The 13,017-nt window shown below is 54.0% G+C and overlaps 3 non-coding genes and 1 pseudogene across 3 annotated transcripts; 3 read left to right on the top strand and 1 right to left on the bottom strand.

Annotated features, from left to right (window-relative positions):
• The first annotated feature begins 347 nt into the window (after window positions 1-347).
• Window positions 348-419, top strand: trnap-agg (transfer RNA proline (anticodon AGG)). Its single transcript has one exon. It is a non-coding gene; the product is annotated as a tRNA-Pro (tRNA).
• A 2,117-nt stretch (window positions 420-2,536) lies between these two features.
• On the top strand, window positions 2,537-2,608 carry trnap-agg (transfer RNA proline (anticodon AGG)). Its single transcript has one exon. It is a non-coding gene; the product is annotated as a tRNA-Pro (tRNA).
• A 2,117-nt stretch (window positions 2,609-4,725) lies between these two features.
• Window positions 4,726-4,797, top strand: trnap-agg (transfer RNA proline (anticodon AGG)). Its single transcript has one exon. It is a non-coding gene; the product is annotated as a tRNA-Pro (tRNA).
• Window positions 4,798-11,674: 6,877 nt separating this feature from the next.
• On the bottom strand, window positions 11,675-11,793 carry LOC148662754 (5S ribosomal RNA; annotated as a pseudogene).
• Between the last annotated feature and the right edge of the window lie 1,224 nt (window positions 11,794-13,017).

The following is a 13,017-nucleotide window of genomic DNA, read 5'->3' as shown; positions in this document are numbered from 1 at the left end:
CACGATGCTCTCCATGTAAGGCGGGACCACAGGCTAAAGGACACCTTTCGGCACATCAAGCTCTAAGCACACACCTGGAGGATGCGGGAATTGATCCTGCTATCTCCCACATGCAAAGCAAGCGCTGTACCATACAAGCCAACCCCCCTCGCTGGGACTTATGCCTCGGCGTCACCTAGTGCCGCTTGTTCCCCTCTTACCGGGCACAGTTCACTGCCCTTCGTCTGCAAGGCAGTCGTGTAATTGCAGCTTTCTTGACTTATTGATGAAGGTCTGACTGGACGAGCGAATGGCGCCTCTCCCCATCCTCAAGCTCGCTGATAGATTGAAATGGAAAGTGCTGCTGTGGCTCGTTGGTCTAGTGGTATGATTCTCGCTTAGGGTGCGAGAGGTCCCGGGTTCAACTCCCGGACGAGCCCTCGTGTGCTCTCTTCCTCCTCTTCCACAAGACTGGGAACTGATATCCACATCACTTCGCAGCGTCTGCTTATGGCAAACGATGGAATGTGACTAATGACTGAACGAGCCTGGTGAATTCTCATCACGTGGCACAATGAGAGCGTGCAGTCAGCTGTCCAAGGCGGCAACCTCATTGCTCGTTCAAAAGAACACGTGCTGAAAACTCATCACCACTGTGTCGTAGATGAGCACCGCGATCGCTTGTTGTCATGCGTCCTTACTTGGGAAATGCAGAAGCAAAAACTGCCCTCTCTCAGCCACCGAAACGTGTGCGGCTCGCCTTGCGCTCTCTGCGCCTCACATATTTGTCGAGCTGTCTGCTCTTCTTTCTGTTGAAGTAATCAAGTTACGGGGCGTCCTGCAGCCTATGATGTTCTCACTGAGAGCTTTCAAGATTTGAAGGAAAACTACGAGCTTGATGGCTCAAGTCGAACGAATGTGATTGTTAAGCAATCGATGATCAAAAGCACGTCTTCTAACAATTCGTGAGAGTATTATCAGCACTGTTTTCACTCGGATATACTTTTCACTTGCTAAGCTGACAAATTGGACGAGAAAATGTCGGAGACGCACTCAGTGCAGACTGAGGTTGGGAAGGAGGTGTGGCCCTTCAACGCTTGACAACTGAAGGACATTCTCTCCGCAACGGAGGAGCACCTGTCAGAAGTCGCAGAAGCTAAACAAGAGCACCGGGCTTCCGGAGATCCAAACTCAGACCTGGAGGATGCAGGCATCGATCCCGCTACCTCTTGCATGCTAAGCGAGCACTCTACCATTTGAGCTAATCCCCCTCGCTTCATGCGTCTCGGCATCATGTCTTACCGCCTCTACCCCTCTTACCGGGCACCGCCCACTGCCCTTGGTCTGCAAGGCAGTCCTTTCAAATGCGATGACGACGCTGAGACCTTCGTTGCCTATTGTACGAGCTGAACTTTTGTGCTCATCAATTCAACGCTCTTTCCATCCACTCATCTTGTCTTTTGACGCTTCGTGTTTTGCGCTCCTTTGACTATCGGCATATCGGGTGACTGCAAACCCTGAAGTTCTTGCTTACGGAGTGTGGAACATTGCTTTCAAGTGATCGCTGTTCTGTCATGTTGACGCCGAGTGAATCTTTCTTTGGCAACATGGGCAGGCTGACAGCAGTGCGAGCGAAAGTAATGGCAAATTTCTTGACTTATTTCTGAATGTGAATGTTCTTTAGAAAAGGGATGCGGCGTTGCTTCTCGCCCGTGTAAAGGTCACGCATTCCAGACGTGGTTATGAGCGAACAGTTGCCGCAAGTGTTTGAAAAGAGCAAGAGAGGAAGCAGCCCTGCCCCGTGTGAGGATCAAACTCAGGCCCTTCAGATGACGAGACTGACGCACTACCAATTACGCCAACAAGCCCAGCTGCAGTACACACACCGGAAAGTTTGCCTCACATGGATTTCAGTCGCCCGTTCCCTAATCTTTAGACGCCCTCTGCTGAATGTTGCATTTGCCTTTTGATCTCACCGATACATTTTTGGTCTGTTTCTGTTGCGAGTCCGTCTTTCAGATCTCACCTAGCACAAGTCTCTGTGGCTGAAGTGGCCTCTCTGCTTCAGCATCGTGCCCTCACTCAGCCATTAAAAATGTCACTCGGACTTCTGACATGCTGACATGAAATGTCAAGAGAGAGGGGCGGAGTGACGCTTAAGCCAGAGAGAAGATGAAAAGGGGGCGTGGCTGCGAAACGCTTGACAGCTGCACGATGCTCTCCATGTAAGGCGGGACCACAGGCTAAAGGACACCTTTCGGCACATCAAGCTCTAAGCACACACCTGGAGGATGCGGGAATTGATCCTGCTATCTCCCACATGCAAAGCAAGCGCTGTACCATACAAGCCAACCCCCCTCGCTGGGACTTATGCCTCGGCGTCACCTAGTGCCGCTTGTTCCCCTCTTACCGGGCACAGTTCACTGCCCTTCGTCTGCAAGGCAGTCGTGTAAATGCAGCTTTCTTGACTTATTGATGAAGGTCTGACTGGACGAGCGAATGGCGCCTCTCCCCATCCTCAAGCTCGCTGACAGATTGAAATGGAAAGTGCTGCTGTGGCTCGTTGGTCTAGTGGTATGATTCTCGCTTAGGGTGCGAGAGGTCCCGGGTTCAACTCCCGGACGAGCCCTCGTGTGCTCTTTTCCTCCTCTTCCACAAGACTGGGAACTGATATCCACATCACTTCGCAGCGTCTGCTTATGGCAAACGATGGAATGTGACTAATGACTGAACGAGCCTGGTGAATTCTCATCACGTGGCACAATGAGAGCGTGCAGTCAGCTGTCCAAGGCGGCAACCTCATTGCTCGTTCAAAAGAACACGTACTGAAAACTCATCACCACTGTGTCGTAGATGAGCACCGCGATCGCTTGTTGTCATGCGTCCTTACTTGGGAAATGCAGAAGCAAAAACTGCCCTCTCTCAGCCACCGAAACGTGTGCGGCTCGCCTTGCGCTCTCTGCGCCTCACATATTTGTCGAGCTGTCTGCTCTTCTTTCTGTTGAAGTAATCAAGTTACGGGGCGTCCTGCAGCCTATGATGTTCTCACTGAGAGCTTTCAAGATTTGAAGGAAAACTACGAGCTTGATGGCTCAAGTCGAACGAATGTGATTGTTAAGCAATCGATGATCAAAAGCACGTCTTCTAACAATTCGTGAGAGTATTATCAGCACTGTTTTCACTCGGATATACTTTTCACTTGGTAAGCTGACAAATTGGACGAGAAAATGCCGGAGACGCACTCAGTGCAGACTGAGGTTGGGAAGGAGGTGTGGCCCTTCAACGCTTGACAACTGAAGGACATTCTCTCCGCAACGGAGGAGCACCTGTCAGAAGTCGCAGAAGCTAAACAAGAGCACCGGGCTTCCGGAGATCCAAACTCAGACCTGGAGGATGCAGGCATCGATCCCGCTACCTCTTGCATGCTAAGCGAGCACTCTACCATTTGAGCTAATCCCCCTCGCTTCATGCGTCTCGGCATCATGTCTTACCGCCTCTACCCCTCTTACCGGGCACCGCCCACTGCCCTTGGTCTGCAAGGCAGTCCTTTCAAATGCGATGACGACGCTGAGACCTTCGTTGCCTATTGTACGAAATGAACTTTTGTGCTCATCAATTCAACGCTCTTTCCATCCACTCATCTTGTCTTTTGACGCTTCGTGTTTTGCGCTCCTTTGACTATCGGCATATCGGGTGACTGCAAACACTGAAGTTCTTGCTTACGGAGTGTGGAACATTGCTTTCAAGTGATCGCTGTTCTGTCATGTTGACGCCGAGTGAATCTTTCTTTGGCAACATGGGCAGGCTGACAGCAGTGCGAGCGAAAGTAATGGCAAATTTCTTGACTTATTTCTGAATGTGAATGTTCTTTAGAAAAGGGATGCGGCGTTGCTTCTCGCCCGTGTAAAGGTCACGCATTCCAGACGTGGTTATGAGCGAACAGTTGCCGCAAGTGTTTGAAAAGAGCAAGAGAGGAAGCAGCCCTGCCCCGTGTGAGGATCAAACTCAGGCCCTTCAGATGACGAGACTGACGCACTACCAATTACGCCAACAAGCCCAGCTGCAGTACACACACCGGAAAGTTTGCCTCACATGGATTTCAGTCGCCCGTTCCCTAATCTTTAGACGCCCTCTGCTGAATGTTGCATTTGCCTTTTGATCTCACCGATACATTTTTGGTCTGTTTCTGTTGCGAGTCCGTCTTTCAGATCTCACCTAGCACAAGTCTCTGTGGCTGAAGTGGCCTCTCTGCTTCAGCATCGTGCCCTCACTCAGCCATTAAAAATGTCACTCGGACTTCTGACATGCTGACATGAAATGTCAAGAGAGAGGGGCGGAGTGACGCTTAAGCCAGAGAGAAGATGAAAAGGGGGCGTGGCTGCGAAACGCTTGACAGCTGCACGATGCTCTCCATGTAAGGCGGGACCACAGGCTAAAGGACACCTTTCGGCACATCAAGCTCTAAGCACACACCTGGAGGATGCGGGAATTGATCCTGCTATCTCCCACATGCAAAGCAAGCGCTGTACCATACAAGCCAACCCCCCTCGCTGGGACTTATGCCTCGGCGTCACCTAGTGCCGCTTGTTCCCCTCTTACCGGGCACAGTTCACTGCCCTTCGTCTGCAAGGCAGTCGTGTAAATGCAGCTTTCTTGACTTATTGATGAAGGTCTGACTGGACGAGCGAATGGCGCCTCTCCCCATCCTCAAGCTCGCTGACAGATTGGAATGGAAAGTGCTGCTGTGGCTCGTTGGTCTAGTGGTATGATTCTCGCTTAGGGTGCGAGAGGTCCCGGGTTCAACTCCCGGACGAGCTCTCGTGTGCTCTTTTCCTCCTCTTCCACAAGACTGGGAACTGATATCCACATCACTTCGCAGCGTCTGCTTATGGCAAACGATGGAATGTGACTAATGACTGAACGAGCCTGGTGAATTCTCATCACGTGGCACAATGAGAGCATGCAGTCAGCTGTCCAAGGCGGCAACCTCATTGCTCGTTCAAAAGAACACGTACTGAAAACTCATCACCACTGTGTCGTAGATGAGCACCACGATCACTTGTTGTCATGCGTCCTTACTTGGGAAATGCAGAAGCAAAAACTGCCCTCTCTCAGCCACCGAAACGTGTGCGGCTCGCCTTGCGCTCTCTGCGCCTCACATATTTGTCGAGCTGTCTGCTCTTCTTTCTGTTGAAGTAATCAAGTTACGGGGCGTCCTGCAGCCTATGAAGTTCTCACTGAGAGCTTTCAAGATTTGAAGGAAAACTACGAGCTTGATAAGAATCAATTTAAATGTTTCTTGAAAAACGGATCCTTCTAAATATCGGAAGTCCAACGTCTCATGGAAACTGTCTGTGTAACGGTCTAACGTGATAACGTGATAACCACTACACTCTGGAAACGGTGGGAAATTGTGCCCAGTGGCCCAGTGCTGAGCTACGCCAATGCTATTCAGGGGCTATTCAGGGGCCAATGCTATTCGATGTGAATTGAATGCTATTCAACTCGCCAATGCTATTCAGGTGTGGAAAAGGGTGGAGCCGTGTGTGTCTTTTGTTCAAAGACACCCCCATCTCAGAGCCGGAAGTACAGGCCTTCCTCCCGCAGGTCCACAAAGATGTTATTTTTTAAGAAGATCCTGCGAAAGTCGGCCATCCGCCTCTCAGCCCTGCAGTAGGCCAGGCTGAGAGAGAAGCAGTCCTTCACCCTGGCAATGCACAGCCTGACAAGGTCTGGCTTCAGGCCATTGTACATCATGAGGTTCCTCCTCTCCCAGACAGCTGTCCTCGTTAGGCTGAGGAGGAGGTTCACTAAAATGGCGTTAACCCCCCTCTCAGACCCACGGTACCCAAAGAGGAACAGCTCTTTCCAGGGCACCCCGTCAAGAACAGCTCCTCGAACAGAGCGAAACAGGCCATCCAGCAGATCCGTCAAGTACGCCCTGGCTCGCGCTGGGGGAAGATCTTACCCCAGAACACCTCTGAGACCGGCACTCTGAAGCGTTTCGCCACCATCAGCCTGTAGAACATGCTGGTGGTGAACCCCAGGAGGTCCACCCCACGGTCCCCCCACTTCACCCTCAGCTCCGGCCAGGCCGTGCCTGCTGCCCCGTCTTGTAGATGGAGCTTCTCCAGCCAACTGTCCGGGAGACCGAGTTTGAGCTGCTCGTAATCCTGACGGATCTTACTGACAGGCAGCTCGTCGTCGACCTCTCGCACAGCGTCGACAATAGCCTGGGTGGGCAGAAATCCGTCCTTTACTTCATAAAGAAGATCCTTGACCTTGGATATGCCAGCCTCGTAGAGCTGCCTGTTCCATCGAGACACCAGCAGGGGGTCGAGGAACAGAGGCTGTTCCAGAATCTGGGCCCGGGTCTCCGGCGTGTAGGAGACATGCTGGGACATGAACTACCCCCTCGCCAGCAGGACCTCCCTGTAAAAGGAGGGCAGATGTTTTATCAACCCCGGAGTCAGCCTCACCAGGAGAGTCTCCTGCCCCAAGCCCCCGCAAGTCTCGAGGTAGCTTCCCATACCAATCTTCCAAATGCTGACATTATCCAGGTCAAGGAACTTCTTCACTACTTTCAGCCTAAAGCTTTTCAGCTTCAGGCCTACATCACACAGCTTCAGCCCACCCCTGGAGATTTTCCCAATGAGGGTGTCATGAGTGACCCGCGGAGGCTTCCCCTCCCACACGAATCCCACCACCAGTTGCCTAATCTCATTCTCTACCCGTTCAGGAAGAGGCATCACAGACAGTGGGTACCACAAGAGGGACAGGCACAGTGTGTTAACGAGCAGGACCCTTCCCTTTAGGGTCAGGGACCTGTGTCTCCACCGATTTAATTGGCCCTCATCTTAATGAGCTTCTCCTTCCACAGGAGAAGCCCAGTGGCCTGCTCATCAGCGCTAATGTAGACACCAAGGACCTTCAGGTGACCCGTCTCAACCCTGAAAGGGTAGCCGAAGAGCGGGGCAAGGTCTGCCCTCCCCACCGGCATGACCTCAGACTTCTCCAAGTTTACCTTGGCGCCCCAGGCAGCGCAGTAGGCCTGCACCACCTCTAAAATGGCCGAGATCTCCGCCACCTCTGCCAACGTCAGTCTGGTGTCGTCAGCATATTGGTAGATCAACGAGGTGGCGGTGCCCCCAGGCAAGGTCACTAGAAAGAAGCTCGTGAGGGAACCATTCACCTTGACACAGCTCACGATCCCCTTGTACACGAGCCTCACCCAGGAGATGAAGGCCTCGCCGAAGCCAAAGCTCTTCAAGACCTCAAACAGGAAGGAATGCTCCACCCTGTCGAAGGCCTTCTCCTGGTCCAGTTTCAGGACGTATCCACCCCTCGGCTGCTCCCGCATAAGGTCCACAACATCTCTGATGGAGCACACCGTGTCCGCGATGTCTCTCCCCTTGACGCAGTAGGTCTGCGAAGGCGACAGGATCCTGGGCAGAACCTTCCCGAGCCTGAGGGAGAGAACACGAGTTAGTATCTTATAGTCCGTGTTCAACAGACTGATCGGGCGAAAGTTTTTCAAAAGGGAGGGCTCCCTGCTTTTTGTAGACAAGAGAGATCACCCCCCTTCTCATAGATGGGGTCAGAGCGCCGGTCCTGGCAATCTCCTGGAACACCTCCAGAAGGAGGGGCCCCAGGGACTGCTGAAAGTGTCTGTAGAGCTTGGAGGAGAGCCCGTCCCACCCAGGGCTCTTGTTAGGAGACGAGCCCCGAAGTGCTTCAAGCACTTCCTCCAAGCTCAGCGCACTGTCACAGAGCTCACAATCGCTCTGTGACAGGCGGGTACTCACCCAAGCCAGCATGGCCCGGGTCTGCTGCTCATCCACCCCTTCGGACCAGAACAAGGCACTATAAAAAGAAAACACCTCATTCCTAATGGCCTCGGGGGCAGAGAGCCGCACACCGTCCTCTCCCACCAGCTCCTCGATGAAGGAGCTGCGCTGCCTCTCCTGCTCCAGGCCGAAAAAGAACCTCGTGCTCTTCTTGCCCTTGGCAAGATACTGGGATCTGCTGCGCACCCTGGCTCCTCTCCACTTCTCCTCCTCCAGGGCTTGCAGCTCACCCCTCAGCTCCAGCAAGAGCTCGCAGCCCCCGCCGTGATCTGCCAGGAGCCCGAGCTCTGAGGCGATCCGAGCCCGAAGCTCTCTCTCCCGCCTGGCCTTCTCCCGCCCCTGGGACAGGCCATACGAGATACTGAACTCTTTGATGCCGTACTTGAGATTATCCCACCTGACCAGCTTTTCTGACCTATACAGGGGACACTGCAGCTGCTGCCGGATTAGGTCTTCTATGCCCTGACAGAATTAAGCCTCCCCCAGGAGCGCGTTATTAAAGCACCAGAGGCCGGGGCCCCGGTCCTCCTGTGCCCCTGCTACAGAGAAGTGAAGCACAGCATGGTCGCCCAGGGTCGTGAACACATAGCACATCCGGCTCAGGCACGGGAAGAGACTCATGTGCCCCAGCAACAGGTCGATCCGGCTCTGTCTCAAGACACCTTCAACGACCTGCCGCCGAAAAAAGTCCCTCCGCGCACCATAAGCCTGACACCACGCATCCACGAACCCATGAGCCTCCGCACTGCGCTCCAGGAAGCTGCGAGCAGCGCTGCTCTTAAAGGTCATCCCAACCGCGACATCGAGCGCACTCAGTGCACAGTTAAAATCTCCGACGACCAGCCCTGGCTGCTTGAAGAAGGCGAGCCGCTCAGCTTCCCCATTGGGGGCGTAGATGTTGCTCAGCAGCACGGACTGTCCCAGAAACCCGAGACAGACCTGCAGGAGCCGGCCGTCCGTGTCGCGGTGCAGGAGCCTTACGCTCTCGTACACTCCCCTCCTCACCAGCACGGCCACCCCCCCTCCTGCACAGGCCGGAGGCGTTGCTGTAAAACAGCTCCCAGTCCCACTGTGCTCTCACCTTCTGGACACACTCCTCGTCCCAGAAGGTCTCCTGGAGGCAGACAACATCCGTCCGCCCCAGCAGAGCCAACACTGCCCTCAGCTTCGCTCTGTCCCTCAGCCCGTTGGCATTTAAAGAGGCGAAAGATGCCATCACGTATATGGCCGGGAAAGAGTGAAGTTAATTCTCCGGCCCGCACAACAGTTTCCCCGCCCTTTCTGCCACATTCTCATTGCCAACACTTGCTGCTTCCTCCCCACCTCCTGTCTCCGCCACCGCAGAGACATCAGGGATGGGTCTGCGGACAACTCTTGAATTGGGCTTGAGGTTGGGCTGAGGCCTGACGTGGTGCCACTGGATCCCGGCCTTCGAGGGCCCAGGCGGTTGTACCCCGGCTCGCCCACTTCCCTCCCCCTCCTCCCTGTCCTCCCTCTCCACCCCATCCATCTCCACCACCTCCCCTTCCCCCTCCATCTCCATGCTCTGTAATTCCCCCTCCTCTGTCCCTGCCCCATCCATCTCAAGACACCCATCCTCCATTCCTTCTTCCACCACTTCCCCTACCTCTCCTCCCACAACCATATCCAACTCCCCTTCCTCAGTGTCTGCCAACGGTACCTGACCGAGTATTGAAGAGGCTCCCTCACCTGGCAGGGTGTCTTTTGGCCACTGCAGGGCAACCGGGCGCTTCCCCTCAGGCTCCTCTGGGTCCTCGGGCATCTCTTCGTTTGGGCCTATGTCCACCTTGCCAGGGTCTTGTCGCCATTGCCGCTGCTGCTTGGTCACACGCCTCGCAGCAGCGCCTTTGCTGACCCCAGCAGGCTTCTCATCCCCTGGCCCAGAAGAGGGCCCTGCTGGCTCACCGGTAAGCTGGGGAACCGCTGACGGTGATGGTGGAGGTGGTGGTGGTGGTGCCGTCGCCTCCTCCCTCTGCCTCTCTCCCTGCACAGGCTGGGGTGTCATAAGCCCACTGGTACGCTGAGGGGCCGCCTCTGGTGGTGGTGGTGCCCGTAGGATCTCAGCTGCACCACGCTGCACCACCGCCTGTTGTGGAGCAACCTCCCTCCGCTTCTCTTGCGGCGCAGAGTGGGACGCAACAGGTTTGTTAGGGCAACGGGGCGCCCCCGCTGTTGGAGATGCTGGCTGGTCCCCGGCTCCTTTCTGCTGCGCTGTACCCAGGATTGGAGGGGCCTCCCTCTGCCTCTCCCCCATCACCGGCTGGGGCGTTGCTGGCTCACTGGGGTCCTGGGGCGCCGCTGCTGGCAACTCTCCATGCTCAGCTGCAGCGGCCACTTGTAGTCCATCTTCAACCCCCTCAGCGTTGCGGGCAGCTGCTCCTGTGGCGGCTTGATCTTCCGGCTCCGGCTCGCAGTTGCAGCTCATGAGCGCATGGAGGCAGTCCGGGCACTTCCTGGCACGGTGCAGTTCCTGGCACGGTGGCCGGGCTGTCTGCACTCATAGCAGAGGAACTCGGAGCAGTCCTTGGCGATGTGCCCCGAGTCCAGGCAGACATGACACACCCTTTGTTGCTGGTCGTGGAGGACCCTGAAGTACTGCCCCCCCTCTGCCGTGGCGAAGCGGATGCTGTATGGCAACGAGGCTACATGCTCGGGAAAGCGAATCCGAACAAACCTCGTGCCATCAGCAATGGTGGTCCCGGGGTAGTGGCGCATCCTGATGTCCGAAATCACTCTCACCCCCCAGCTACTCAGCTTCTCCTTGATAGTCTCGTCTGAGATATATGCAGGGAGGTGGAGGAAGGACACCACTACCTTCTTCCGCTCCAGCCAGCGGCAGTAGCAGGGTGTGCCCTGCATATCCAGCCCCAGAGCCACCGTGTCCGCATGTTCTTTTGAGTCCAGAGTCAGTTCAAACTCTTTTGGCGTCCGGGGGTGGCAGACAAAAAGAGAGCCCTCCCCACAGACGCCGTGCACCGCTGCGATAATAGCACCCGCAGACGGTTTCTCCACGCCGCTCACATCCACCACAACAGTATGCGCCCTTGCAAAAACCCGCCAGGGGGGTCGGTCCGAATTCCTCATCCTTCTCTTACCTACACCACTCTCCTCCTCCACTACAATAACATTCTCTGCCTCCATGTTTTTTCCTTCCATTAAAACACAAACAGGACTCAGAAAGCAACAAAAAAGCAACAAAAAAAAAACCAAAAGTCTCTCCCCTCCCCAACAGAGCTAGGCTGAAGGGGAGGGCTAGGCTGAAAATTCACAAAAAACAAAGTCTTACTTGAGACAAAATCCTCTATTCCTCTCCTTCTTCTAGAAAGGACAGCTCCGTCACCTCTTTTACGACGCTGCTTTTTTTCCCTTGTGTTTTTCTCTTCTTCCCACATTCTCTCTCTTCACTGCCTTCGTCCCCGCTCTATTTCACTTCAGCCTTTCACTCTTGCTTCCTTCCAATGAGGACGGAGCTGCGGGAGAAAGGGCGCTATAGAGGATCGCTGTGGAGAGCTGCTGCTGTGCTTTGACATCTGAGCTCTGTGGAAAACGATCTCAATACAATTCTGAAAAACGCGACTCCCCGAACGCTAGCCGAAAATGTCTCCACAGCCGGAGCGCTGTGTCTCTTTTCAGCTGGCGATGAACCTTTCCTCGATCCTTTGCGGACTTGTAAAACTGTTCATGATCAGAATAAAAAACGCTCACGCTAATACACAAGCACCCGTGTCTCACCAAAGCTGACAAATGAACAGACGGAAAAGCCGCACTGCACGTGTGAACAGGGGAATGAGCGAGCAAGCAGGGATAGGGCGACTCCTGCGCTTAAGAGCTTACAGCACCTGGTATTCCCAGGCGGTCTCCCATCCAAGTACTAACCAGGCTTGTTCCTGCTTAGTTTCTGAGATGAGACGAGATCAGGCATGCTCAAGGGGGTGTGGCCACAAGTGAGAGCAGGCCTCACAGGCTCCCTTCTTATAGAGAGGACAGCTCCGTCACCTATTTTACGACGGTCCTTTTTTTCCCTTGCGTTTTTCTCTTCTTCCCACGTTCTCTCTCTTCACTGCCTTCGTCCCCACTCTATTTCACTTCAGTCTTTCACTTGTAGCGGCAATGCTTGTTAATAAGACAGAATTAAGTGTTGCTGTGCTTTTCCAAATGAGGCCCCATCTCTCTGTTCATCTCTGTGGTGCAGCCACAGAGAAACTATTCATGCAGGCTGATTTAAAGATGTTTTCTTTTGTTAAGGGACAGCTCCCAAATGGGGATGCACTTAGGTAAGCCTGGCTATCATGATCAATGGTCATCCATTGGCGCCTATCTGTCTAGGGTATGCCAGATGGACATCTGGACTGCATTCCTAAGTGTCAGTAGTAAGTGACTCATATCTCACCTTGATCAACCAATCAGGGACTGGTAGGGCTGAGTAACCCACGTGGGACTCTGATGTTCATGGAACTTTCAGCCAATGAACGAGCTGAAGTTCCTCCAGGTAAAAACAAGCAACACAGAGGACCTGACAGACTATGTCGTGGACTTTTCTAAAGGGAATTCAAAGGAGAATTCCAGGGCAGGACGGCCCAGGAGCAAAAGGCTCCCAAGGACAGGACATTCTCGCAGCGCACCTCCTGACCATCCTGAGACTCAGCCAGGACAACCACAGAACGGCCAGTGTGTCTGAGTGCCAGAACTTTCCTCTGTTCTAAGAGTCTAGAGCGGAGGTTGCCAGAGAGTAACCAGAGGATCCACCTGAGGTTAGCATCAGCAGCAAGCCTCGTGAACAGGTTGGAACTGTGGACAGCTGATTCACTATTCAGAACTATCTCTTCATCAGGAACGAACTGGTCCTCTTCCTGACCTGCTAGGACCCACAGTCATCTTTTCTCCTGTGCGCAAACTTTGCCAGTTAAAGCCAACACTAACTAGCCGGTCAGTGACCATCAGCAGCGCACCGTCGCAAGCCGCACAGCACAGCCTGGCACCGAGCCAGAGAGCGCGGATTGGACAGCAACAGCCTGCAACTGTTTCTTTGAGTCCGCAGGATATCTGAATCCCCAGAGATTGGATGAGTATTCAACTTCACTGCATTACTGCTCGAGAATTCAATTGTTATCCCAACCAGTTGATATCAATTTAATTCCTAAGAGTTACGTACTTGTTTTGAGTATCTAAT

The sequence above is a fragment of the Lepisosteus platostomus genome, chromosome 5 (assembly GCF_059453375.1).
Source record: "Lepisosteus platostomus isolate fLepPlt1 chromosome 5, fLepPlt1.hap1, whole genome shotgun sequence".
Lineage (NCBI taxonomy): Eukaryota > Metazoa > Chordata > Actinopteri > Semionotiformes > Lepisosteidae > Lepisosteus > Lepisosteus platostomus.
Note: the sequence above shows the minus strand (reverse complement) of the source record. Positions and strands in the feature narration are given on the sequence as shown.